The following is a 26,829-nucleotide window of genomic DNA, read 5'->3' as shown; positions in this document are numbered from 1 at the left end:
TACATCGCTCTTATGCACTCTTAACAAAAAGGGTTTGACAGTTCTATATTACCAGAAAATGGTTCTTTAGGCTTGTACCATAGCAGAATCATTTTAAAGACCCATTAAGAAAGGTCAATTACAGAACCTTTTAACAATACCTGAAATGTTCCAGATCAGCAGAATTAAAGAACCACACTGGACTTTAAATTTGGATTCATCACTTTTTATTTTATTTCAACAAATCAGAGAGTCATCCCATAGGCTACAGAACCACAACCCTAACTCTATTTCGTCTGTGATGGGGTCTCTGTGTGGGACTGACGCTTTCAGTAGTTTCCTGCTCGGCCACACAGCGGTAGCCTTCTGTCCTTAATCGTGACCGTCGTGCGCTCCGCTCCTGCCCCGCAGCCTGTTAGAGAGGCTGGGGCCTCCGTGCGCGTCCCCGGCTCCGCTTCACCTCCACAGACGCACATTCAACCCACAATGAAATCTGTCGAGCCGTGCGTTTTCCCCATATCAACTGGAAACAGCGGATTTAGCCCTATAGGATAGAGTCAAATAGACTATAGAGGAGAGGGGGGGCGCGTCTTTAGAGCCCAAGTTAACTTTCCCCCCCGGAGGTCACGGCGACTGACCCTAGAAGAATGCGTGAGTCATAAATTAAAATAGACTCGGAGCCCTAACACGGATCCATTGGGAGACAATACCGGGGAAAACAGGACAGTGGCCCCAGCACGGCGAGAGAGTTGAGAAATTTAGTCCGTAAGTTTTTTTTTTTTTTCTCCTGGAATGATTATCAGTGCGATCGCCTATAAAGGCATAATTGTCCTTCTGTTGCTGTTGTAATTGTTGCTGTTGTGATAAACACCGTTTTCCTTTAGAGTTTGCACCATGCGTCTTTAGGGTCTGGGTGATATAAAACTGGCAATTCCATCTGTCGTTTAGTGTGTAAATGAAGCCTGACAGAGTAGGTTATAGTGCTTGTTTAATCGATGTGAATTTAATTCCCCGGTCGGGAGAGTGCGTAAACCGAGCCAGGCAGAGACGGTGTCTCTCCACAGTGAAGCGTCTCTAACTCGGACGTTTCCCCGCACAAGAGTTGGCTCTCCTGTGTGAAAGTTTGGTCGGGGGGGGGGGTCACGGCGAGGATGATCACTTCACATGACAGGGGGGACAGGAGGACAAGGCGCACAACACGAATCTGCAAAAGGTTGATAGAGTCGCTTCAGGGTGTTTCCCACATTTAGAGCCACATACACTTCGCAGATAAGGCGCTGCTCGGCCGCAGATAAGGAGCTTTTGGAAAGAGAACTCACATGCACGCATGGCAAAAATGGCCAAGTTTAAAAACCACTAAAGAGGAAACGCAGTGGATTGTGGCAATGCTAATTGATAATTGATACACTGATTTCTAAAGCCGTTTGATCTCAGGAACTTCTTATGTTTGGGTTGATTTGTGTGGTTTGCGCAAGCGCTCAATTTCCCAGAATCAGTTGTTTACTCATCAAATCACACTCCTAAAGGCTATTCCGACTTATTAATGCCAGTTTTGATAGACCTCCAGTTTTGACAGACCTCCAGTTTTGATAGACCTCCAGTTGCCAGTTTTGACCCGCCTACACCGGCCAATACAATAAATCACCTTTTCCAACAAGTTGTTTAATTGTTTGGAGCCTGGCAGGACAATTTATAGAGCAACACCCCCCCCCCCCGCCCCTTGTAAGTGAGAGTGTCTGTCTGAAAAACAATCCGACGGGGGGGTCGCTGAAGTTGATCTCCTATGGCATTTTGTTTTGAGCAGGTGCTGCGGGTTGAAGTTCCCTCATAAGGTAAAGTGGCATTAGAGTGTCCAAATGGCAGACTTATATATAGGCTGCCAATTCAGCACATTGTCCCGGCCTGCATGGCTGAGCTCTCTTGCGCTGTCTGAGGGAGACCTGCAGCTTTTCTCTTCTGTCTGGATCCGCGCTGACAACAGGCTCGCGAGCCTTCAGACGGCGGCCGATCACTGCGCGTCCGGTAGATTCTGTCAGCAAGACGAAATCACAATAAACCGTGCGTAAAATGCCTCTCATCTAGTTCGTCAAGTGTGCAATAAAATTGTATTTACCACTCCCTGTAACAGATGATTAATTAGAATAATTTACAATGTGAAATAGTTAAATTCTCTTGGTGAAAGAACTTAGGCTATATTTTGTGTTTTTATTTTACCGATTAACCAACTAAAATGAAAGGGGTTGTTTTTTTGCGCTTGTTATAGATAATGATTTCTTCTGCTGTAATGACTAGTTTGATACAGGCTAATGCAATTATCTGATAAAACGTGTGTCTCTATCTCTCGCTCTCATCTTGTGTGTGTGTGTGTATGTGTGTGTGTGTGTATGTGTTTTGCAATATCTTTCTAAGTTGAAACAGCCTGAGCTTAGAATTTCAAGCCCCTTATTTCCAGCATCAACACAGGTTTACCTCCTTTTTTTTTTTTTTTTTTTTTTTTTTTTTTTTTTTTTTTTAAACAATCACAACACAGAAAACATGTAGGGATTATACTAAATTCTACTATTTGAAAAAAAAAAAATCTATTGCAAAACCCCCCCCCCCCAAATTTGTTTTTCTTTGACCCCAATTGTATGCCTTGAAAATGTGTGCACTGGTTTTAATGTAATGCAGGGCCGACCACACGGTGTAATTCTTGTATTTAGAAATCTAGCTGATGCTCACAAATTATTTTAAGATGCGACAAAATTTCTTGGACGTTGAGAAGCCTTTTCCTTCAGTGTGGTGCGGAGGGACTGTGGCAGTGGAAGCAGTTGGAAAGAGTTAAAGATGAAGGCATTTGACAGCTGAGAGAAAGAGAGAGTTAGATGAAGAGAGAATGAACAGAGGAGGAGGAGAAGAAGAAGAGAGAGAGAGAGAGAGAGAGGGGGGGGGGGGGGGGGGGGGTTCAGCACTTTGAATGTTAAGCCTGTAACCTTTGTTATAACACATCATCAGGCAGGAGTTGAGTTTGTCATTAATCAGACATCATGACAACACCCAGAGTATGAGACGCGCTGAAAAGCAGAGAGGAAAGTGTATTCAATTTCAATTTCAGATAGCATAATCAGCTTTGAAATATTGTTTTTTGTTGTTTAAACTGTCTATTGAGCTACATGTTTATCTTCCATCTGACCATGGTGTTGCAGAGCTAAGTGTTTCCACATGATGCTTTTCTGAAGATGTCATTCACCTTCATCGGAAAAAAAAACGTCGCCCCACCATTTTAAGCCTGTGGCCGATGCGGAGAGTCCTAATTATTTGTTGTCGGGCTCTTTGAAGAAGACACCAGCCCCCAAATTGGACATGTGTTGTACAAACACAAATTAAACATTTAGCCCTAAGTATTTCTCCCTGGGTCCTAAGTGCATATTAGCCAGCCTATACTTATCTCTGGCCCAACGGCACACCCAAATTGCAGTGTTGCTGCCGAAAAAGAAAGGTTGAGGCCCGGGAGAATGAGCACTTGAAGCATGCTGGCAGATGCCTGTAAGTTTCTCCACCGCAATGCAAGCTGAGGTGTGTGTGTGTGTATTTATGTGTGTGTGTGTGTGTGTGTGTGTGTGTTTCTTACGGACAAATGCCTTCGTATCATTTATGTTTTGTGTTTTTGTGATGATTCTGAGATGATCGTACATGTGTGTTTGACGTGTGTATGACTGCATGTATTTAAAGTGCGTGTGTGTGTGTAATATGTATGCATTCGTCCGTGTGTGTGTGTGTGTGTGTGATATGTGTGGGTTCCTTTGTGTGTGCCTATGTAATGCTGTATGTGTATGTAAGCTAGGTGGGCTATACCTGCCTGCATGTATACAAGTTCTTCCTGTGTGTGTGTGTGTGTGTGTGTGTGTGTGTGTGTGTGTGATGCCTCCTCTGCTCTCCACCACCACATAACCTTGGAAACAGCTTCCTCATTTTGCCGGAGCGGAGAATAGTGAGGCGCCGTCTTCATTCTCCTCCCTCTACTCTTTTCAATGGTCGGGGTAACCTTTCCTTTCTGCGGTCGATTCTGCAGCACCTGCTCCCCACCATCCAATTACAAAGCTCAGAATGGGAGCTTACCTGACACACCAGCTCCTAATGACAACAGCACCCCCCCCACCCCCCCCTCTCCCAACACCCCCCCCTCTCCCAACACCCCCCCCCCCCCCCCCCCCCCCCACACCCTCTTCTTCGTCGCACACACCGTTCAGTCTTTACATATTTGCCCAACATCTTTGTTCAACACCATAATGTGTCCTCGTCGCGTTCGCAGCAGCTCGGATTGTTCGGCACCTAATGCATGGAGGCCTTTGCTTAGCAGCTCAAGTTCATGCCCTTCCTCATCTCTCTTTTCTCTCTCTCTCTCTCTTTCTCTCTCTCTCTCTCCAACTCTTGTTTCTTTATGCGTGAGTGTCGCGCTATCTTCTGCTGACGTGAACATTAACATTGGCCATTATGTACCTGTGAAGGCTTGAGCGAGGTTTATAAATGTATGGTTTACTCAAGACGATTTGACAAATGACTGTCGCCGCGCTAACGCAGTCCCAAACCTGGCCTCCTGCCCTGGAAGAGCAAAACATCTCCACCTAAATGAAAAAAAAACAAAAAAACAAAAACAGGCTGGCCTTCCAAAAAGCATCACAGGAATAAGAATATCTCTGTCCCGCAGACGTTCAATAGCTGTCATGATTTTATAAGATAAATCCACCTTAAAACACTTGAACTCTGTTAAAGCAGTTACTGGTGATGCATCTTACATTTCTGGGCCGATTTTGTGGCCAAACGTAGACAACATGACATCACATCCAGATATTTCCAGAAGCTACAACAGAGTTTAATAACAGAATTTTTTCAACTATTTAAGACATCACCGGTAAATGTCAGGTTTTTTGTGTCAGTCCTTCAGAATTAAAGAGAAAGGGCTTCTTTCTAGAGCCGCCATTTTTCACCGACATTCAAAAATCATACAGGGAGAAATCCATCCTAGAAGAGGCAGAGAGACCAATTTCTCCACCGACATTAGCCTCAATAGACCAGAATGCAATGCAGCCATAGTTTGTATCTTTATAAAATCACGCTACTGTCATCAGTAACGTGAAATATGAAACCCTCTTTGACTTTTTTGAACAACCAGGCACGGCACACCACAACGTCTCTCTTCTCTCTCACTTTGTTGATGGAAAAACTTGATGGAAAAACTCGCTATCGCTTTCTCCACCTACATGTATCCAGCACAGAGAACCCCCTTCTCTGGGGGGGCTTGGTGAACGGCATTCTGGGAAATGTAGGAAATCACTAACTGAAGTAGAAGTAGATGAGGCAGGTTGAGACCAAGTGAGTACACCACAAAGTAAATTACAACCCTTCATCACAAAGTAACTGCTTGAATGCACAAATTGATGATATATAACAGTGTAAGAGTATCTGAGGGTGGAATTTTCCTTTAATGCTAAGGTAGTTTTGGGAAGCGAGGTCCAGGTTTGTTCATGCATGCCAACAATATAGAAATGAGAAGAAGCAACAGTCAATTTGAATCAGTTGTTGGAAAGAAAAAACAAAATGATCAATGGCAAAATGACTGTGCTTTATTTTACCGGAGTGTCTCGTTTGCTGCTCCCTCGGAGCCTTCCAGCACTCAGCAAGCATTTTCACATCAATCTCACTCTGCTGAGAGAACCCAAACTGAAGTCCCAAAAAGCGTCCCGATGCCAAGGCAATCTCTTTGCTCCATTTTCAGTCTAGGAAACAACGAGGATGGGTGCTAAAATGGCTTTGGGAATCCTAACCCCAACGGCATAGTCCCGACTTTACTGTATTCGCCGCTGCTGTTGCTGGAACTGTGCATTGTGAACTGGAACGATGGTCTGGGCGAGGGAAATATATGGATTGAAATTAGGGCCCTTTTTCCAAAACTATGTTATAAAAATCCTCTCCGTCCATTAGCTTACAGTGGAATAAAGATTAGCCTTAAGATGCTTTGGGAAACTGAACCCAGTTAGGTAGAGATCAGTAATCTCAGAGGCCAAAGTGGAGAAAAGGTCAAACATTAGACCCGCTTCCAAGCAGACAACAGATTCGGTTTTTTTTTTTTTTTTACCCAGCACTTGAACAACTTGACACCTACCCTTACACAATAGTTTATATCACAGCATTAAACCAATTAAAGTACTTTGTAAAAATCAAAATCAAAGGTAACTTAAGTCCTTGGTTGACAAAATGTTAACACCCTCACACCTGGATCCTCTGGATTTCAGCAATATTGAATGATGAAGTTCAGGTAATTATCCCCCCCCCCCCCCCCCCCCCCCCCCCAAATGGACATATAGCATTTTGAAAATGAACTCTTCAGATACTCTGATGTTGCATGCAAAATAGATTAGCCTCACAAGTTATTATTCATCGCTGCTCGGTCATGGAAATCCCATCATCGTAACTTTATTGGTGCACTTTTCAGAGACGGACTCATTGTAAGAAGACATAATTCAGCCTGGTTTTTCTCTATCGCGCTTGACGGACGTCTAAGCTTTGTGAGGCGCAGCCAAAAGTTCACGTTAAAAAAGAGCCCTGGAAAAAATGGCCCTCGCTCTTGTTTCTCTGCTAATTCCTGGACATAAATTGCAGGGGCAAACTGCTGTTGCGGGTTGGCTGCTTTGGTTCGGCCAATCAGATGGCAGACTTTTGGTATCGCTAACAAGACGAGGGTGGCCAGGTGACTGACACTTGTGCTCCAGTGGCTCCTCACCTGCCAGTCAGCAGTGAAGGCCTTGGATTGCCCAGCAGCAGCAGCAGCAGCAGCAGCAGCAGATGCTTTGGCAATTACGCTGCTCCTGATGATTTTACAGAGGAGGGAAATCACATGCGAGCAAGTCGGCATGTCCAGTAGCTTTTCTCCCTCCTTCCTCCCCGCTTCCTCCTCCCCCTCGCCTTCTGACTCTCTCTCACTTTTTCTTTCAGTCTCTCTCTCTCTCCCTCTTTCACTTTTGTGTCATGTTAAATGCATCCAAGATTAAAGAAACAAGTATTACTATTGCAGAATCAAAACGTAGATTGAGATGACAACTGATTATCTGTCCAAGATAGATAGATATATAAATAGATAGATAGACATTCAACTATGTGTAATGTCTTTATGTAAATGCATTCATCCTGGGTGTGGACGGTGTGTATGAATCAGTTAGAATCAATCGATGAACGTGCAGGAACGATCGATACCGGATAACGGTTCTCTGACATGGCCTTCTAGCACGGAAAATATGAACACACACCTCAGACTGAAATAGAAAACAATTCATACTGACGTTCAGCTTGCAGTAGCCATCTTCATTTTTCTGTGTCAAACAGGGAAAAAAATAATAATAATACAGCCTCTCCTTCTCGTAGTGAAGTGAAGAAGCTCCGTATTGAATACCAGACACGTATGACAAAAGGCGAGAAGGTGTTGTTGTTGGTCCGCCCGTGAGGTATTCTCCCTCCCGGGCTCCAAGTATTTGTGTCACAGAGTTGTTCAGGGTTGTTGAGTGTGACATGGTCCTTGTCTGGAAGCCGCATTCAGGGAAGGCGTATGGTTTGGAAATTGTATAGCTGTTTATGAAGGACGAGTGCTATTCACCAACTCAACTGTTCAGTGCTGCTCAACGGCCTTGATTCAAGAAAGACTTTTATTTATTTTTTTTAATACAGCGTTTGGTATGCGATGTTGAGTTTATCCAATCAGCATGTTTTGGGATTGTCATCGTGTGGATATTATTTGAAACATCAGTTAGAACCAGTAGAGTCTAATTCACCAGTGTTTTGGTGCTGTATGGAGCTCCTGTCATTGATTTTTCTCTGTATTGATTCTATCGTACTTAGGTACCGGATGGGTGGGGCTTGCTTTTTAGGAGAATACAAGTGCTAAAAAGTTAAGACAATCACAGGAAAGTTAATGTAAATTTACTCATCGTTTGTGTGAATGACTAACTGCTAAACTAACTAAATTCTCGTCCTGATGCAGTAAACCCCACCCCTCTGGCACTCTCTGCAGGTTAAAACAAACACACGGAATTATTTGCAAGTACTATTTGACCTAAGTCTTCTGTTGATGTTGCAGTTACAGTTTCAGTGTGCTCTGCCTGACACAAAAAGTGAATTTGTTGACTATTTTTTGCTACCTTTGCTACTGAAATAGACAAAAACAAATTGTTCCCCAACCCACTGCATTTCTAGACAGTTTTCTTTTTAAGTCGCAGTGTAAGTCTGTCTGTCTTTAGATAGAGAAGAAGAAGAGCAATGTGCTGAAATGTTTGCGGCGAGGAAGAGGCCGTTCCCATGAGCCTCTCTGGGACCATCTGAATGGAGCTGCTGAAAGTGGCAAACGCCACACACACACACTGACGAATCACAACCACACACCAGCATGCATGTGTGCTTTGAAATGGACATAGCAGGAGAAAATGCATGCACACACACACACACATACACACACAAACATACACACACACACACACACTGATAAACAAGCTGAGGGTGTGATCACAACTATAGTTCGATATCTTTGGTCTGAACCACCATGGAAAACTTTACCTGGTTGCAATTTTGGATTTGGCTCATTTAGTTTCACACTGCTCAATTACAAGCGAACAAGGCTTGAAAACAAAAGTCTTGTCAGTTTTGTAACCTGTCATCCCATGAGGTTAGATATTTTGCAGGTGATACCAGTCCCTGTCATGTTAATTAAGAACGCATTTTGGGCTCATTTCTTCTAATTGGTTTGGATTACATTCTCACTCCTAACGAACCGCAGCACAGTTCTCTTGAAAGTGGACCGAGCCTCGCGTTTTCATCCTCAATAGCCGTCTCAGTGCGGTTATTTGGTGCTACTCGTGTTCAAACGGCATTGTTCTCACCTGGAAAATGAACCGAACTAAAGGAGTAAACACTCCAGAGTCTGAATAAACCCCTCCAAACATGCCTGGGGCGAACGCGCTGACAGTCTCTCTGTACATTGTGTACACTGAAAGGCATGTGTTGATGTTTACATTGCTCTTATATTTTGGTGCTTCCCTGGTCCTCCCCGTTATAGAAGCGTCTCCCTCCTCCGAAACCCAGCAGGCCACGCTTCGCTTCACCACTCGTAGCGGTTTGGAGTAATGGGGCGTGGCAGCGGGGCCGGGGAGCGAGGCCTCCCAAACGACCCTGTGGTGAAGAAGTGAGGGCCAGGGGAACGTGGTCCCACCCACCGCGCCAAAGCCCAAATCCAATTGGTCGCCGGCCAGCTGTCGACGCAGGGCGTTGCTATGGTTTCCCAGGCCGCAAAGAAGTCTTTAATCGAGCTGTTGTCATTATGAGGTGGTGGTGAGCGTTCAGGCCCGCGGTCGAGAGATAGACGCAGAACGACTGACAGTGAAAAATAGACAAACAGAGAGAGAGAGAGAGAGAGAGAGAGAGAGAATGAGAGAGGTCGGGTATCGACTGTGTCGCTCAGAATAGAAATGTGCCACTTGATGGACAGCTATGAAATCAGCCCATCTTGGTGAGCGACGTACATCAGGACCAGTTCCTCGTTGTGTCATGAGGTTCCCAGGCCCGTACAGCGCCTGGGAACCTGGAGGCAAAACCTTTAACTGACACGCTCTTGACACGCTCCTGGCCCATGCCTATTTCTATACGGCATGCTATGTACTGTACACGATGTTGGATTAGCAGAAGTGTGGAGTGCGTAGTGTTTCTGGATGACGGGGTGTAGCGGGGAGCGGCGCTGGCTCGGGTGTCCAGCTGACTGGGCTAGACCTCAGGTTTCCGCCACGTAATCCAACACACTTTAGACGATGTGACGGATGGCAGCGTCGTGGCTCACTGACATTTGTGCCGGGAAGTTTCACACACGAGAATACGCAAGCACTCAGACTCACATACACACACACAGACGCACTTAATGGTAACGGTAGCAGCAGTGGGTGTGTGTGTGTGTGTGTGTGCATGTATTGCCCCATCTGAAGAGAATTACAGGCACTTCATGGGACCCACCTGTTGTGCTTTTTGCACGGCTAATGCTAACCTCATGTTACCAAAGCGATTTGGGAGCAAACTTTGTTTTAGCGTTTTGGCCTGAGATGTGACTACATGCGAAGGCAGAAACAGCTAACCAGGTCACCCACACAGCTGTATTGTTAAAGGTAGTTAATTTGTCTTGGCTCGCAGCCGGTGTAACCAAATAAAGTGGCCCCTTGCCATGGTCTCTGAAGTCGATGGTTCCCTGTAGGAGCGCCTGCCGCTGCTGGAGGGGAAAATCGCTGCCTCAGCAAGCTGTTTCGTCTCATTCTCAGGGAGCTTACACTGTGTCTCCCTTTTTAATATGGGAAATATACGTAGGCCGGCCTGTGATGTCAATTGTTATTGCTGGAGGGCTGCTATAGGAAAAATCTCATTTGCTTTTGTAAAGCACTGTAGTGAAAAGGAGCTTATGTCATAAAGACGCTATTGTGGCTGCTGCGGGGCCCTCTGTGTGTGTGTGTGTGTGTGTGTGTGTGTATCCTTAAGTGTCACTACTTTGACCCATACATTGTGAATTTCACGTGTGTTTTCCTCACATTTGTGCAGGTTTCAATGGACAATGGTTTCTGTGCCTGTTTGTTCATGGTGCATACAAAGGGAGTTAAGCGCCGGCCTTTTGTGGGGGAGATTTATGAATGAGAGCAGCTATTGTAGCGGCCATAAATGATTACATGTTCCCTCCGCCTGCCTCCCTTTGATTTTATGTGCTCTTTGTCATTGTGCAACTCCACGACTTTGGGTGGTGGGGGATAAGGTACAAGATAATAATGGTGATAATGGAATGGTGCGTATCAACTTCAAGACAAACAAAAACTTCTGTCCAACTCATTAAAGCTAACCCAAACATGGATGAAACAAGTGAAGACTAGCTTACTGCTAGTTTGAAGCTCGCCACCTGTTTTGTCTGTGAAGCTGACCGATATAACAGCATAAATATCAGACCCAAAGATATCAATATATATATCAATTTCGCAATTTCTACGAATTCTCAACTGTTATGCTGATGACAGCAACACATAAATGGCAAGAACAACAACAAGAAAAAGAATAGACGCTCCAATATCAAGTTTTGATAAACAAAGTAGATATTATTAAGTCATCATTAACACCAAGCTGCATCGCGCATCTGGTCCTCCAACGGAGACACAACGATGAGTTTTGTGTTCTCCCTCTGTGCCTTTTCTTTCTTCACCACCAACGGAGCGAGCCGAATACGAGCGAAAAACATCTTCTCTGCCGATAAAAAGGTACGGTTACAACTTTGCCCCCCAAAAGAGCGACTCTAAACCAAACCCAACACAGAGAAGTGCACCACTGACTAATTCCTTCCCCTCTTTCAAACAGCCAATGACAAGCCATCTGCCTACACCACGGCCAAATCCCATCAAAATTACCCATGAAGATTCCCTGCAAATATAAAGTATAGAAAATGTAGTTTTTATTAGATATATGAAATAACACAAATAAAACAAATGGCATGTTATCTCAGTAAACCCCGTACCCATCAAATTGTATACTTATGTTGGACGCTGCGGGACAACTTTGCCACCAAAAAGGGAAACTCTACACCAATCCAAACACATTAAAAACATATTGCCACTATAAATGGCCCACTTAAAAATAGGAGGACAAATGAGGGGAACATTTGGGTATCCCTCTGTTTTTTTTTTCCTTGTGAAAATTGGAAAAAGTCTTGGATAACAGCAATGCCATTTTTTCTTTTACTTTGCTTTTTTTTTTATCAATCCTCAATAAAAAGTTTAAACAAAACAAAAAAAATAGGAGGATGCACACAATACTATACAATATGGAGCTCTAAGGCAAACACAAGTTGAGGGAGAAAGATATGCGATCGTAGAGTGACATAGAAGCATGCCACTATATGCTCAATTTCAAAAGGAATAATGTCTAACGGGAGGTTTTTGACTTCTACTACATCGCCAGTCAGCTCTTGCCCAATTAACTGTTATTAAATCTACTAAGTACTATCTAATTAACTACTGCTGAGGTTTCCTTGAGTGATGCACTTAACCCCCAGTTCCTCCAGTAGAGCGGACAACAGTAGAAGACTGTGGTTGCTTAAAAAAGAGCATATGTGCTCAGTCAACTTTCCCTGAATAATTAAAGGCTAAAAATTACCTGATTAATTCTGATAAACAACTCCAAGTACAGATGGTACACAAAATTAGGATCGTGTAATGGCAGGGACTGAAAAAGGCAGCTAAGTGGATTCCTCCTCGCAGATCAATACTTCTCTTTTGTCAGTCATGAATCTAATCACTCATCACTCTCTCCAAGCACCGCCACCTCTGACTAACCTGTTTAGACTCACAGGCCTCTATAGCAGCCCAGAAAATGTCTGCTTCGCTCCATTTCAGCCGTATGGTCAGGGCAGAACAAAGCACTTCTAATAAAAGGCGGAAAAAGTGAGGAAAGGGAACAGTCTTGATCCTAAATAGCACTTTTGTTTTATGCTTAAGGTTACTAAAAATTGAAAAATGCAATTTTATGCTCTTTAAAAAAAATCGCCTCACGACAGTGTTACAAACTACAGTGGAGTGGGGTGTTTTTTTTGTTTTTTTTTCCAGGGTGGGAGTTATGGGTGATGGGTCAGGCAGATGAGGTAAACTGTACTGATATATTTGATTTCTGCATTGTAGGCATATGAAATGATTGAAATAAAACAGCTAAAACACATTTACTCCTGAGGACCACCTCCTCCACCTCAACAAGCCTCCCCTCACATTTGGTTTCTCCGTGTTTCGCGGAGCAGCAGATTTGTGCTCTGTCTTCTAAATCATTTCCCTCTCTCGCAGATTGCTCCCCGCCGGAGTATTGGCCTGACAGTCGTTTTTTCCCTCGGCTCTCCCAATGGACTCATTTACATTTATGCACGCAGCAATTAATTACAGGCCGGCGCTGGCCTTGTAAATTAGAGGGAGCCGAGGTCGCCCTCATTAATTGCCCCTGACAGTTAAAGCCTTGTTTGGCCCGTGACAAGGTTGACTTCAGGCTGGGACGGTGGAAGCTCGGGGTTAAGGCAGCGCTGGTGACTTTTCCTCACGGATCTGATATCATTTTCCATTGAAAAAAGTGAAATTTGCTTTGTTGATAAATATGAGATGCTGTTGTACCACGTCCTGTAAAATGTACTGTGTAAGCTGTAAATACGTTTCCACACCAGTGTCACCAAGACAAACTCCAGAACTTTTATTGTATCTGCGAATAAAGTGATTCTGATTGATATTTGGCACTTTGAATATATGCTTAAAGTGGATGCTTATGGTATTTCAATGAGGCTCAGAGTAAATAATACACTCTACTATCATTATTATCTTTTGCTCTGGGATATGAATGATATGCAGAGATGTTGTGCAACCTCTGTGTTTACGTTCTGCATGCCTGACAACAGTTTTTCTGTTTCTGCATCCTATAGGTCATAGTTGCAGGCCTTGTGTTTTGTCTTTAGTGAAATGCCTGCTGTGTGTTTTTGGGGTCTTTCATCCAAAGACATTCGGAGGGGTTTTTCTATAGACCCAAGAGTCAGGCGGGCGACTTCTCACGGTATTGCTCTTTTCATGCGAAGACGCTCCAACTTTTTCCGGCTCCTTCCCTCACAAGGCCCTCCTTTCTTCTCTGTCACGCAGCGGTGTGTTTGTGCATACCTCACCGGCCCGACAAAAGAAGGGAGAGATCCTATTCACGTCTGCCTTTGACATTCACCTCTTGTTTTTACAACCTTTCCGAGGCGCGCTGTTTGCACAGTGGAACAGGCTTTGTCTTGAAGACGCGGGACAATGGCGAGCGGCATAATGTAATCTCCTCCTAAGGGTAGCGAGCGGAGGGGCGAGGTTTAGACTTATGTGCTGGCGCTTGCCCCCAACATCCCCCCCCCCCACCCTTTACTTAAGCAATATTTCATGTTAACAACGACTCGGGAGAGAATACATGTTGTCACTTAAGCCTCTGTAATGTTCACCCAGGTCTTTTGTGAAGGGAGCACAAAAGCTTTTCACTCATGCAAACATCCCCTTTCCTAGTTCCACTCATTAAAGGTGTTGTGAGTCGTGGTTTGCCCACCCACACTCATATTCTGGCAACTCGCTGATCCCGGATCAAGGTGCAAGCCTTGCCGTGAAACACTAACTTCGGTGTCCAACTGGTTTGAAACCGTGTCGCTCTTCAATTTCCGAGCGTGAAATACAGTGAAATAATAGTTCAGTAATAATAGAAACATCACCGGCGAAGTCCCAGGTTTGAACCCCCGTCGCTCGCGGCCTCCAAGTGTGAAGCGCAGTGAAATAACAACAGAAACATCCCCGTCAACCGGAAGCCTGTAACCATGCCGCCGAGTGATCCCCTGAGAGTCAACGTGCGCTATAAGCTCATCATTTATGGGTCAGCTGAACCCCATTCTGGTTTAATTGTCCATATGATTAGTTGGAACCATACTCGGCTTCCTATGGCGGGCGGACATGGCAGTGGCAGCGCAGAGCCTCATGTGGCGCTCAGCTCATTGAGAGAGCCTCTGTCTCATAGAGTTCCATTGTTCTTCCTCCAGTGTGTCCGTGTCTGCACAAGTGGCGTTGACAGCTGCAGCAAGACAACATTTGGGACTGTGCATATTTTGGTGCGTGAATGCGTGCATTCATCGTGCAGGTGCAGGCCAATACACTGAATATAATATATCTCCCTGTGGCGCGCCATATCTCTTATCTCTCTCTTTTCTGTGCCTTTGCTATCCCTGACGCTATCGTGTCACAGCTTCATCTGCCAAAAACAAGTAGCTGCCCTTTCGTTTTGCTGCTCCGCGCTTCCTCTCCAGACAGGTGCTTTTTTCGCCGCTGGCTCAACGTTAGGGTAACATGTGCCATTTTACAGCTGTTGGACAGCGGGCCAAAAAGGTAGCTGTTATTTCCTACAGTTGTCAGGAGGAGCCTGGGACGACTTTATAGCCTGGTCTCCTATGTCGGCTCCCCCTCAGAGGCAGATGAGAAGAGCTTTGGTTGGGAATGGGCATGTGGGAGAATGTGAACAAGAGAGTCAGACAGAAAGAGACAGCAAAACAGAGATATTGTGCATCCGCGCTTTCACATTTTAATCTGAGAGCGTGTGTACAGGAAGGAGAGAGCGAGAGAGAAAAAGAGAGCAAAACAGGGAGAGATTGTGCATGTGTGTTTGCACATTTCAGTGTTTCAGAGATAGAGAGAGAGAGAGAGAGAGAGAGAGAAAGAGATGACGAAAGAGACGCCAAAGATAATAATGATTGTAGAGTCCAAAACAGGAAGACATTGTGAATGTGGGCTTGTACATTGCAATCAGAGTGTGCTTGTGTCTGTCTCTCTGTCTGTGTGTGTGTGTGTGTATGTGTGCGGTGCGGTGCACTTCAGTCGGAGTGTGTGTGCGCGCTCGCATGTGTGTGTGTGTGTGTGTGCTGTCAGTGGTCCAGTGGTCCAGCCAGCTGTGGCTGACAGTGACTGGATGGGCTCCAGTGACCAGTAACTCAATGATGTGGTCCATCTACTTCCAGAAGAGGGCCTCTCTTTGTTGCTCCCCGGCTCTGGGACATGCCTCTGTAAATCCCCCCCTCTTGGAAAATTTATATACCTCAATTAAAAAATAAACAGGTTATCATAGCCCCCCCCCCCAGCCCCCACAGCCTCACACCCCCTATAACTGTAATCATATTGTAACACTTCCATAGACATTTATTAGTTCAACAATTACTCATAAAACAACATATTGTTCAAGATAGCAACATCTTTCTTAACCCGGTGCCATGCCTGCTTATGGTGTGTGCGTGTGTGTATGTGTGTGTGCGTGTGTGTGTGCGTGTGCGTGTGTGTGTGTGTGTGTGTGTGTGTGTGTCACTTTATGCACGCACATATGGGCTGTTGTTTTGCACAGAATGTGTCCGTGTCAGTGTGAGCTCGAGTGTATGCATGCACACAAGGGCCGTTGTTGAGTGCAGAATGTGTGCGTGTGTGTGCGTGTGTGTGTGTGTGTGTGTGAGCGTGTGTGTGTATTTCGCGGCAACTCTCCTCTGCTGGGCAGCCAGCTGTCTCTCTGATTACCCAGCATCCTCCAGGTGTCAGAACCGCCATCTGCAGATGAGTGGCAGGGCGTGTGGAGCGGAGGAATGGAGGGAAGAGAGGGAAAAGAGGAGAGGAAACAGACAGAATAACTGGTTCTGCAGATATCTGGAACATGTTCAGACGGGTCAGCGAGAGCCGGAGAGTGTGAACGGTGCTCAGGTGCTCGCAGTCGGCCAATTGAGAAGGTGGCTGTGAAATCTTTGGCTTCTCAAACTGTTGTCGGGCGACGCCGCATGTTCTACAAAAAAAACGTTAAAAGCAAGAAGTCAATTCTTACAGAAATGTTTGCAGGGATGTTTCTTAGATGTGTGTTTTCTGCCAACTATTTGTTATTATTATCATTATTATTAAAAGAACTTCTCGGTATACAAGCCTTTGAGTTGTTCTGGCTAGAATTGCCCTTAATTGTGCCCTGAGAGAAAAATGCATCGGTTTCCAAGCGAGGATCATTTGGCTGATTAAAGACATGAATAAAAGATCATACGTTGCCCAGTGTTTGCTTTTTTCTTTATTGTTCTCAATTAGCCTCAAATTGTGGAATCAAAGGCGTGTTTGTCTTGCACTCTTTGTACAACTTAGACGCAGTGTTAAGGCGCCGTCATGATCCGTAAAACATTACAGAAATGCAGCTGTGGTGCGTTTTGGTGTGTGTGTGTGTGTGTGTGTCTGTGTGACCATGAACTCTCTCCGGTTAACTCTCTCCTTATCCAATTCAGTCTCTCTTTCTTCAATTAATGATCTCCCACTCTCAATTAAGACCACCTCCCATCCTCAATTTGGGGCCCGTTACCTTCAAAGCTGTCAGTAGAACCTCTTTGATGTTACTATTTGTTTCCACAACCCCAAGTATAGTGAATGCCTTTGTGTAGTGTGTGTGTGTGTATCTAACGAGGCTGACCCCAGGTCAGCTCTCAGAGTCAATGACAGCAAATTGGTTTGTTTTAGCCAAGTTCATCCGATGTGATCAAGAGGGCAGTAACAGTGAGTTTTTTCACCCTGCTCTCGATTCAGTTTTCGAAAAAGAAAATGTCCCGCATCGCTGACGCCATCACTAACTGTATTAAGACGGATTGTAACCAATTTTTCTACTTCAAAGCTACGTTCGAGAATCACACTGCTTGTCATTTGTTTGACTTTGCGTGGCTGGGTATGTGCTGTTGTTTGTGCAGTGAAAGTGCTGTGTGAGAACTACACTGATCTCTCTGTTGGCTCTGCCTGGGTTTTACACAGGCCCTCTGTTCTGTCGAGGGACCTCAAGTGGGTCTACAGTATATTCACAGGGCTCCTAAAGATATTGGTCAGTGTTCAATAACATGTATGCTGATAGAGGGTGGGAAATACGACTAGAACACTGCACTCTATAACTGAAGATTATGTGGATTACATACAATATACTGTCATATGTGTATCAGGAATTAACAATTTCTCTTTCCATATCAAAAGCTCAAACATGTCTTGATACTGTCTTGATATCAGACAAATAGAAATAATGATTTTCCTCTGCTCTCTGTTTCAGGTGACGTTCATGAATTCTAAACTCGCCCACAAGTGAGAAGAGGGTGTCGGAGTTGAAGTCTCTTATTTCTGTGAGTGTCCCTCATTGATTGATACAAATAACTTTCCTTGCATTCACTGTAGCTCAATGGGAAGAGCATGGCGCTAGCACTGTGAGGGTTAGGGGTTTGATTCCCACTGCTGAACATGTATGTCAGGTGCTGTGGATGATTGCTTCCACCAAATAGCGGATATTAAGCTCTCATATAGAATACATCAACCAAGTCAGCCTTTGGGGTTTTCTAGCACCTTTTGCTGATGTAGGGACATGCCACATCCTGCACCAATACGACGTCGAGTGTCTGTGTGTTGTCACAGTCAAGTTTAAAGGAGTAGTGCACCCCAAAATGAAGATTCTCTCATCGTCTGCTCACCCTCATGTCAGTCAAAACACTGGTGAAGTTTGTACCTCCACATAACACACAGCAGAGTTAGCTGGCGCAGCTCCATGTCGGCCTTCTGCAACACAACAGAAGTGGCCGGGAACTGGTACATTACAGTTCCAAAAAGGGCAAAAAACAACCATAAAATTTCTCCAAACAGCTTGTGTATGAGGAAAATCTAGGGGATAACGAGGTAAATATCGGACTTTTGAACTCACAGTGCAATCGTTTGCCTTCAGAACACTTGGATAATGCTGCACGAGCTGTTTGGAGTCATTTTATGGTCATTTTTTGCACTTTTTGGAACTCTAAAGAACCAATCTGACGTGGAGCTGCGCTAGCTAACTCTTATGCGGACATACAAACTTCACCGGTGTTACGACTGATATGAGGGTGAGTACATGACAAAATGTTCATGTTTGGGTGAACTATTTTCTTTAACAAAACTGTAGCTGACTCTGTGCATGTCCATTACCTCTCTCCTCCATCGGCGCATACAGAACGCTTTTGATTTGTTTCTTTCACAGCGATGCACAGCAGACCTCTACTCCGGTTAGTATTCTGCCCTGTTCACCCTCAATAGCTGCTTTCACTCGGTTGAAGAAAGGGGTCTTTTAAAGACTCTCGCAGGCAACACTCCAGGAACCTTTCAGCGCTGGGACCTACAGTATGCCTTTTAATGGACTTTCTCTCTGTGAGCAATAAAGATCATATCTGGAGTCAAATAGTGCTGTAGGTAACACTAGCCCAAATTAAGCGGGTGAGGTCGGAGTGGCCGATCTCGATGGTTTCAGCAGAGGCGGGAGACATATGAAATGTACAGATGGGAGAGGTTAGAGAAAAGAGTGATCTGACCATCTGGCTAATCCCCCTGTTAAGAATACTTATTAAGGCCCTCTCTAGTGGCCCTTGAGCCGTGTCACTGGTAGGTCAACAAGTGGCCTGCTTGATTCTCAATGGCAACTTGCTCTCTGAGTGGACAGACAAGGTTCAGTGTTTTGGTGTGGGTGTTAATCTGCACCCTGCTGGTTGGTCAGGGAGTTCAATTTCAAAGGCTCGGTTCATGGGTTGTGTAAATCTTCCTGTATCACACTCTAGCACAGCTAACTGGAGTCTCTTCAATTCTGTTTCTCTTGATAGTGAAGACTTTTTTTCAACTTGACTGATGCTTTGGTAGATGATATTTTATGGTTGACCTGCAATAAATAATGAAAACATTGAATGAACAAATCAGAGTCATTAATGTAGGCATCTATCATGTAGGAGTTTCTCTGCCCAATCTCGCTGCGTTTGAAGTAAGGAATTGTGCCATGATTGGGGAAAACCGGACCACTTAGGCCCTGTTTTAATTTCATCAAACTCCCTTAATTTTATCAGTTCAGCGGGAAACATGAAATCACATTATTGTGTCTTTTAACATGCAATTACCTTTCAAATTTAATTACATGGCGGTAAGATGACAAGTGGACCCTCCTAACAAAATTATGGTCTTTATAGGGTACCGATCCTGTCGTGACAGCGACAATTTGTGGTATTTTCCTTCTTTGTTTTGTGAAGAGCTTTGCTCTTCAAGAGAGGGCCATGGTTTTGATGATTTGCAAAAGTCAAAGGAAAGTCAACTTTCCTTGACTCCGCTGTGCCTAGATATCTAATGGCTCTGATTACAAGACCAAGGGTGTGTCTATGACAAGGGTTTTTGGAATTCAAAAACATAAAAGTTTACTGTGGTCACAGCACGTTTAATCTCAGAACGTGTTACAGTTGAACTAGATCCAGGTCTTGATTTGTGTATTCGAAATCTGATTAGTAGTATTTAAGCAAAATAAGATCACAGTCCCACTAACCCTAGATTTGCGCACTGTGCTACTCTAGAATGGCATGCCGTTAATCTTACTAGATATAGGCTTTTTCATGTAAGATATCGATGCTCAATTTGTCAAATCAAGACAATCAGTGTTCGAATACAGCTTTCACGTTTCAAAAGTGAGTGTGAGGAAGCCTTTTAAAAGGGTTTGGCCATTTTCCGCATCATGACAGGTCTACTTAGGGAACTCTGTTGTTAAGCATGGTTGCGATAATGACAGTCATTTGCAAAGAGTTAGAAAAGTGACCAGGCAGCCAGCACCCGTTGGACTGATTTGTGGTAAGCTAATGAGCTAATGAGCTAATGAACCCACTGAGGTTACCGGTTTGGCTTCCACCAAAACCCAAACAATGGCCTGTTTTCCTCCTTGCCTTTTTACTCCATCTTTGTGTGTGAACTTGACTGCATTACAGTGTTAGATGAATCAGCCCTGCTAATAGACAGTGTCTAACAAAATTTAACGTTGTTTCCTGGGTTTTAAGGTTCTCAGTGTTTAACCTCGTGCTGACAGCGTCCCATCATGTCCTCTGCAACTTAGAGCTTGGACATTTAATTAAGTGATCTGACACAGGCCTAAAGTGGACAGAATGCCTTGCAAGTTTGTGGTAAGGAACTAATTTCTACCCATTTAGGGGTGGGAAAAGGGAGCTAAATTCAGTGATTTGCCATGCGTCAAGTCAGCGCATTCTCTCGTGCGTGTGAATTCACCAATTGTATATATACATGTACGGCATGTATCTCTGTGTATTATGTATTTATTTGTTTGTCAGTTTGTGTCGGTATCAATTTATTTGTGTTTGTGTTTGCATGCATGTTTGTGTTTTGCACACTCATGCCTCGTCAACATCCCGTCTGAGGCCCATCTGGTTTTGCTTTGAAGAGGCTCTTGGTGCTGCAGAGGCCTGGGCTTTAAGGCAGGGCCAGGGCAGCAACGGTTCCTCCCCACTTACACACAAATCCACGGCGCGAGGCCCTTTGCCAGCAGCAGTACAGACCGACCCCCGTGGCTACTCCCCAAACCACCCACGCTCATACCCCACTTTCTCTCTTCTATTGCCCTTGAAATGGGGCCTGCTCTAAATATTATCTTCCCCTCCGTTTCATCCCTCCGTTTATCCCTAAGTCGGCGGAGAGAAGAAAGGAGCCGTGGGGCTGAGTCACTTTTTCCCCTCTCTTCTCTCCTCTCCTCTCCAAAACCACAGTCAGCGGCAGCGGCTTCCTGGAGATGAGCGCTTTTGTCTGTTGTGTGACCGCTGCGGCTTTAGGCAGATCCTCCTCTGATGAGGTAATGCACAGGCAAGATGAGGAGGCAGAGTGAGAACGGAGGGAGGCGAGGGAGGAGAGCCTGAGTGTAGATGTACGCTTTGTTTTAAACTTTGATTTATCCAGGGAAGGGTTTTTGCTGAGCATGCATGCGTGCTGTTTTTCAGCAATGCCCTGCTTCACATGCACATTGTTGCACACATTCACACCTGGGAGCAGCCCAGTACAACCAGTCTACTGTTGGTCACTGAGCAGCTCCACTGCAGCAACTGCAGGTTAAGTGCCTTGCTGAAGGGCTCCTCAGCATTTGAGAGATGAGAGATCATTACTCATTTACTTCCAGATTTTTCCAGCTGATCTACATTTTTCAAACTGACAAACCTTCCAGTCACTTTAGTGAGAGCCGATGAAAATCCTTGCAGGGAATTATGGCGTGAATGAAAGTGAGAGAAAGTGAGAGTAGTACTTTTGAAAGTAATTAGTTACTTTACTTCTACTTTATTTTAACTACTTACTCAACTACTTACTCAAAGTTAGTAGTTGTTAGAGTACTTTTGCATTACCCACTTCAAAAACATGCTGTAGCAACATGACAGTGTGTTGATCATCATTGTTTTAAAAAGCGATGCAGGACTATTGCATATGCGTATATAAATTATTGTGCATATGCGTTTGTGTTCAGTGTTCAGATGTGTATACACGCACAGTGTTTGTGCGTGTGTACACATCTTCTCTCTCTCTATGTGTATGTGCCCATTTCTCTGCTCTCATTTCTGTGGCAGCAACTGGTATCTGCCTGGACTTCTGAGGGCCTCCTGTTGGGGAATGCCACTAGATTGGCTACCATTCACGTTAATTGCTTCCTGTTTTAACTGTCAGGGGTCGTGGAGGTCAGAGGTCAGGGTCAAACTCAGCTGTTGTGCTCTGTGCTACAGAAAGTCGCCACCTGGTCCTCAGATCACGGTGATCCAGCACATTCCCTCAACAATACGCTTCTTCACCTTTTTACATTCTTCAACATGCAGTATCTGGAACAAGGGTCATTTTCAGTAGTTTGGCATTCTTTTCTCCATTTAAAAACACAGAGCGTTTTTTAATGGGTGTTTTATGAATGTAGTATGGCCTGAGTCAGTAGATAGGAAGGTAAGGAGACAAGGAGAGGAAACTATTGAGGACATTTGAGCTCCCTCAGCGACAATGGCTCAGCTGCAGCTCCAACACCTGTTTATAAGGAGCTTGTGGCAGCGTCCCATCTGCGAACACAATGTTACCATTTACTGACCCTGAATGCAGCTCACTATCTAACGACACCAACAACATCACATCCTCATAATTACAGTATTCTCATTACAGTAAAAAACCCCGGCATCTCATTTTAAAGCTGCCATCAGCCAAAATTAACTGACCTTAATGGCTGCTGATTGCATTCCTACAGTGGCCACCCCCCCTCCAGTTTTAGTGATCTGATCGTTTAAGTACATGCTAGCATAATTGAGGTCTCTTCCTTGATTAGATTTGCACCAGCTTTTAACAAAGCCTGCTCGAACTTAATCCAATGAGCCCCATTGTAGCCAGAGCTGAGGGATGACATCGCTCCTGGTTAGCTTCAAAATCAACCGTGCCGCCGAGCAATTACTGGTTACACTGATAAAACGGTCGGACAACCGAAGCAAATGACGCAATGTTTCACAAAGCTCACAAGAACACAAGTAGACACTTTTGCAGTATTTCAAATAATGGATAAATTAAAGTTACCAACATGGACCTTTCATATGCTTTTCAAGTACTTTTCTGAAAGAGGATACTTTGTACGCATTACAACCAGAAACTTTTTAGAATTGGCCAGTGCATGAGAAGTCTTTGTAAATATGCCCTAAGATCTAGACAAAAGCAGTAGTTCCCAGCAAAAAAAAAAATTCACATTGCAGCACTTTGTCTCACTGCAAAAATTAAAATTCTTTATTTCCCATGAAGGCCAGACTAGGCCACAACATGTTTTTCATCTATTTTTCCCATTTGAAAAAAAAAGGCGTTTTTTGCAGTGAGACAGAGTGCCTTGGGAACTACTGGTTTTGACCGGATCTTTATGTAGAATTACAAAGACTTCCCATGCTTTGGCCTTTTCTGACTCAGCTGTTGCCTCCATCCAAAGAGCACCTGTCCATTCTACACCAAGGACCCAGTGCAGCGCTCCTTCCCGCCTGTCTACTTTCTGTCTACTCAGAAACTTTTCAATCGCAAGCACCTGAATTTCTCCTGGTGACATTGGTCTAGAGACATATTGACAGCTTGGCGGATTGCATTTCGTTGTCTTAGTACTTGTACTCTGTGCAATGACAATAAAGTTGAATCTAATCTAATCTAATCTAATTTTCACTTGTGTGCGTGTGCGGAGAACAGGACCTGGTGTCCTCCGGTGACACCTGCCCTAACATAACCACAGTTAGACACTAAACCTGCTCCTGACCTGCGGCTGTGTGTCACACACTCAATCCCCTAATTGTCTCCTTTGTTCTCTGTCAATGTCAATTAGCCATGTACCAGGAGTGAGCCTGAGGAAAGTGTGTGTGTGTGTTTGTGTGTGTGTGCACGCATGAGACTTTAATTACACCCTACAAATACTGTGTCTACTGTATGTGTGTGACAGACTTTGATTACATGTACAAATACTAATGTGTGTAAGAGACAGTGTGTGTGTGTGTGTGTGTGTGTGGAGTACCTGCATATCGCTGTTGTCACGTGAAAACCTCATAACTCCAGTTTTGGTGATTTTTTTTTTTCTTACTTCAATTAAAGGATTACATGCTCCTCTGTGGGTTGAGAAAAGCGATCCCTTGGGCTAATGAAACCTTTTCAAAACTCATAGAATAGAATAAACTCTAAAAAGCATTACTAAAAAAGCTAAAAACAAGGCTGTATTTCTTAGTTCTTGAAAAGCTGACATTTTGGCAATACAATGTTTTCACCCGGCAGCGACAATCCCTTGTATATATATCTTGTATCACTTCACAGAGGCATGTATGTGTTCCTAAACGTGGTCTAATTGATCTCTCCTCCAACCGGATCAGTGTCTAGATTAAGAACAGGAAGGGTTTTGACCGGGCCAACACTCTTTCTCTCTTTCTCTCTCTCTCTCCCTCCTCTCTCTCTCTCTCATCCATTCCCCTTCTGTTAACCCTCCTCTATTCTTAACAATGGAGTTTCACACTCGTTATATTTAGACCCCAACGAGCCGAAGCTCACCTGTTTAAGCTGTTAAACTAATCCAGAACTATTTCTACGGTTCCCTGGAGGTTCAATGATCTGGCTCATAAGGTATGTTGAAGAGAGAGGTGGAGAGGAAAAAAAAAGAAACAGTTGATTTTGGATACAGTCCCCCCTCCATGGAAGGAAATCTATACTTTGTAAATCTATAATCTATAAGGTATTGATAATGGTTTCAAGATGTTTTTGCAGTGCATTTCTGATGTAAATGTATTTGATTCCTATTCCTGCATTTGATTCCTAAATAAAACCGATCAATGAATGTAGGCAAAACGGGAATAATGGATCATAAATTGGTGAATTTTACAGATATGCCACACACACACACACACACACACACACGTATGTTTTCAGCATGCACGACCTTATTAATTACTCTTTGACATGAAAGAGTATATACCACCTTATCTGGGTCCTTTGTTTACAGGGGATTGTTGATAGTAGCTGATATGCTGTGCGATAAATGCACTTAAATTTACAGGCAAAACAATGCTGTATTATGTAGGCCAGGAACACTTAAGACTGGAGTGACTGTGATATGAACACAGGCCAAATTTATGTGTGTGTTCAGGAGGGCAAACAGCTCCGGCGCATGTTTGTTAAAGCTGTTGGATGAGGCCCCGAGGTTCCTGGCTGCCTTTCAAACACCCGATCGCTCGCATATAATAGAGACAGATTTTTGATGCTGTAGCCAATTTGTCGTTATTAGAAGATATACAGTTAGATATGTGATCAAAAGTCTTGCATACAGGCATTGCTAACAAAATCCTACAAATGCAAAGTCTGCATGCTATTAATTTAACCTATGGAGTCATATTCAATAATTAATGTCCATTAGCATATGACCCTATATGCCATATAGTAAACAGCACGTCTCATAACTATGTATGGGATCTTGTAGTCACTTAATATATGGCTGAAAGGCCCAGAGACAAGCCATGGGTCATAATAAATCAGCCATATCTAATGAACCTCTTAATTGTGATTTACAGCCTCCAAGCTTAGTGCTGCGATGGTTAGAGAAATGGCCGAGGAGTGAGAGAGAGAGAGAGAGAGAGAGAGAGAGAGAGATGGGTAGAAATGAAAGAGAGGTACAATAAAGATCTATTCAGCCATATTCAGAGTTACAGAGGGAGCAGAGAGAGGGCAAGAATATTCTCGTCCAGTGGAGTACCAGCAAAACAACACACACAAAAAAAACAGCATTATTAAAAGCCTTGCTCCGTTCAAGCAACTGTGAAATTCTTGCGTGAGTCTCATGAGAGGTTTTCCTGATATGATTATATTTAATGGAATAAAAATCAGAACAGCTGGGCAAGGAACAGTTACAGTCACAGTCCACAAATCAACAGAGAGAAGGCCTATTTATACCTCCACTTAAAGTGGTAATCCGCGAGTTCCTCGTTTTTTTTTTAGTTTGTCTCCATCTTTGGTGCCAAGCGCTCATTGCTGTGGAGTTTCTGCACTTCACTTCGCGGAGATCACCTGTCAATCAAACAGTGTGGCTGGTACTTTTTCCCCTGTCTTTTCTTTTGATGCAGTTTGAGTGGCGCTCTTTTCTTTGTCTGTTCATGGTGGCTGTCGCTGCTCATGCTAACTACCCAGTTCTTCTTCTATACCGAAGAAAACAGTTTTTGCTGCTGCCACAAATGTAAAACACATCACTTCCTGTGCGGCAGAGGATTTTTCCCGGGAAAGACCTACCAGACACCAAGTGTTTAGAACAGCAAATGTAAAAGCTTTCATGAACTGACTATAGGTTGAATCGCTATCGTGTTGTATCAATTACATATAACTAGATAAAGCTACTAGAGAGTAGCAAAACAGAAATGTATTTATATGAAAATGTCACATATTAGGCTATTACTTTAAGTTTATTGCCTGGTGCACAAAAGCCGGAATTTCCGCATGTGACGTCAGTCATGTTGGACTGAACAATCCCAGGAGCCTTTGCCCTGATTCGAAGTGTTAGGTCTATGTGAATAAAGCGGGTTGTGATTAGCTAGATTAACACCCTGCGTGGTTTGAAGTGGGGTCTCGTGCGCCGTGAACAATGTATTTTCGCTGTGGGCCAGTAAAGGACAATGGCTACCTTGTGCAGTATAGGCGGGCATTGGCCTCTCAGCACACACTCACACCTCTCTGCACCCGAGCCTGTGACTGTGTGTGTATGTGTGCTTGCACATGTGATGTTATATACACTTGCTCATATTCATATTCCAGGGAAGGCGTAGAGCGTTACTCATTCACTTTCCGCGCCTGGATTTTCCCAGCCAGTCCGGGGATTTGAACTGGTGACTTGTGAACTGGCCACAGGTCGGCTTCTTCCCTAACATTTCATCCATCTCCGCCCCACGTGTGTGTTGAAAATAGGATG

General features: G+C 44.2%; 1 protein-coding gene across 1 annotated transcript in view; it reads left to right on the top strand.

Moving 5' to 3' along the window:
• LOC139930166 (transcription factor SOX-6-like) overlaps nucleotides 1–26,829 on the top strand; it is a 112,597-nt gene that overhangs the window by 1,181 nt on the left and 84,587 nt on the right. Inside the window, exon 2 of the mRNA XM_078282951.1 lies at nucleotides 17,641–17,710. The gene's annotated coding sequence lies outside the window, so the exon portion shown is untranslated. The remainder of the gene's footprint in view (nucleotides 1–17,640; nucleotides 17,711–26,829) is intronic.

Source organism: Centroberyx gerrardi, chromosome 4 (genome assembly GCF_048128805.1).
Source record: "Centroberyx gerrardi isolate f3 chromosome 4, fCenGer3.hap1.cur.20231027, whole genome shotgun sequence".
Lineage (NCBI taxonomy): Eukaryota > Metazoa > Chordata > Actinopteri > Beryciformes > Berycidae > Centroberyx > Centroberyx gerrardi.
The sequence above is the reverse complement of the archived record's forward strand: the minus strand, read 5'-3'. Positions and strand labels throughout refer to the sequence as shown.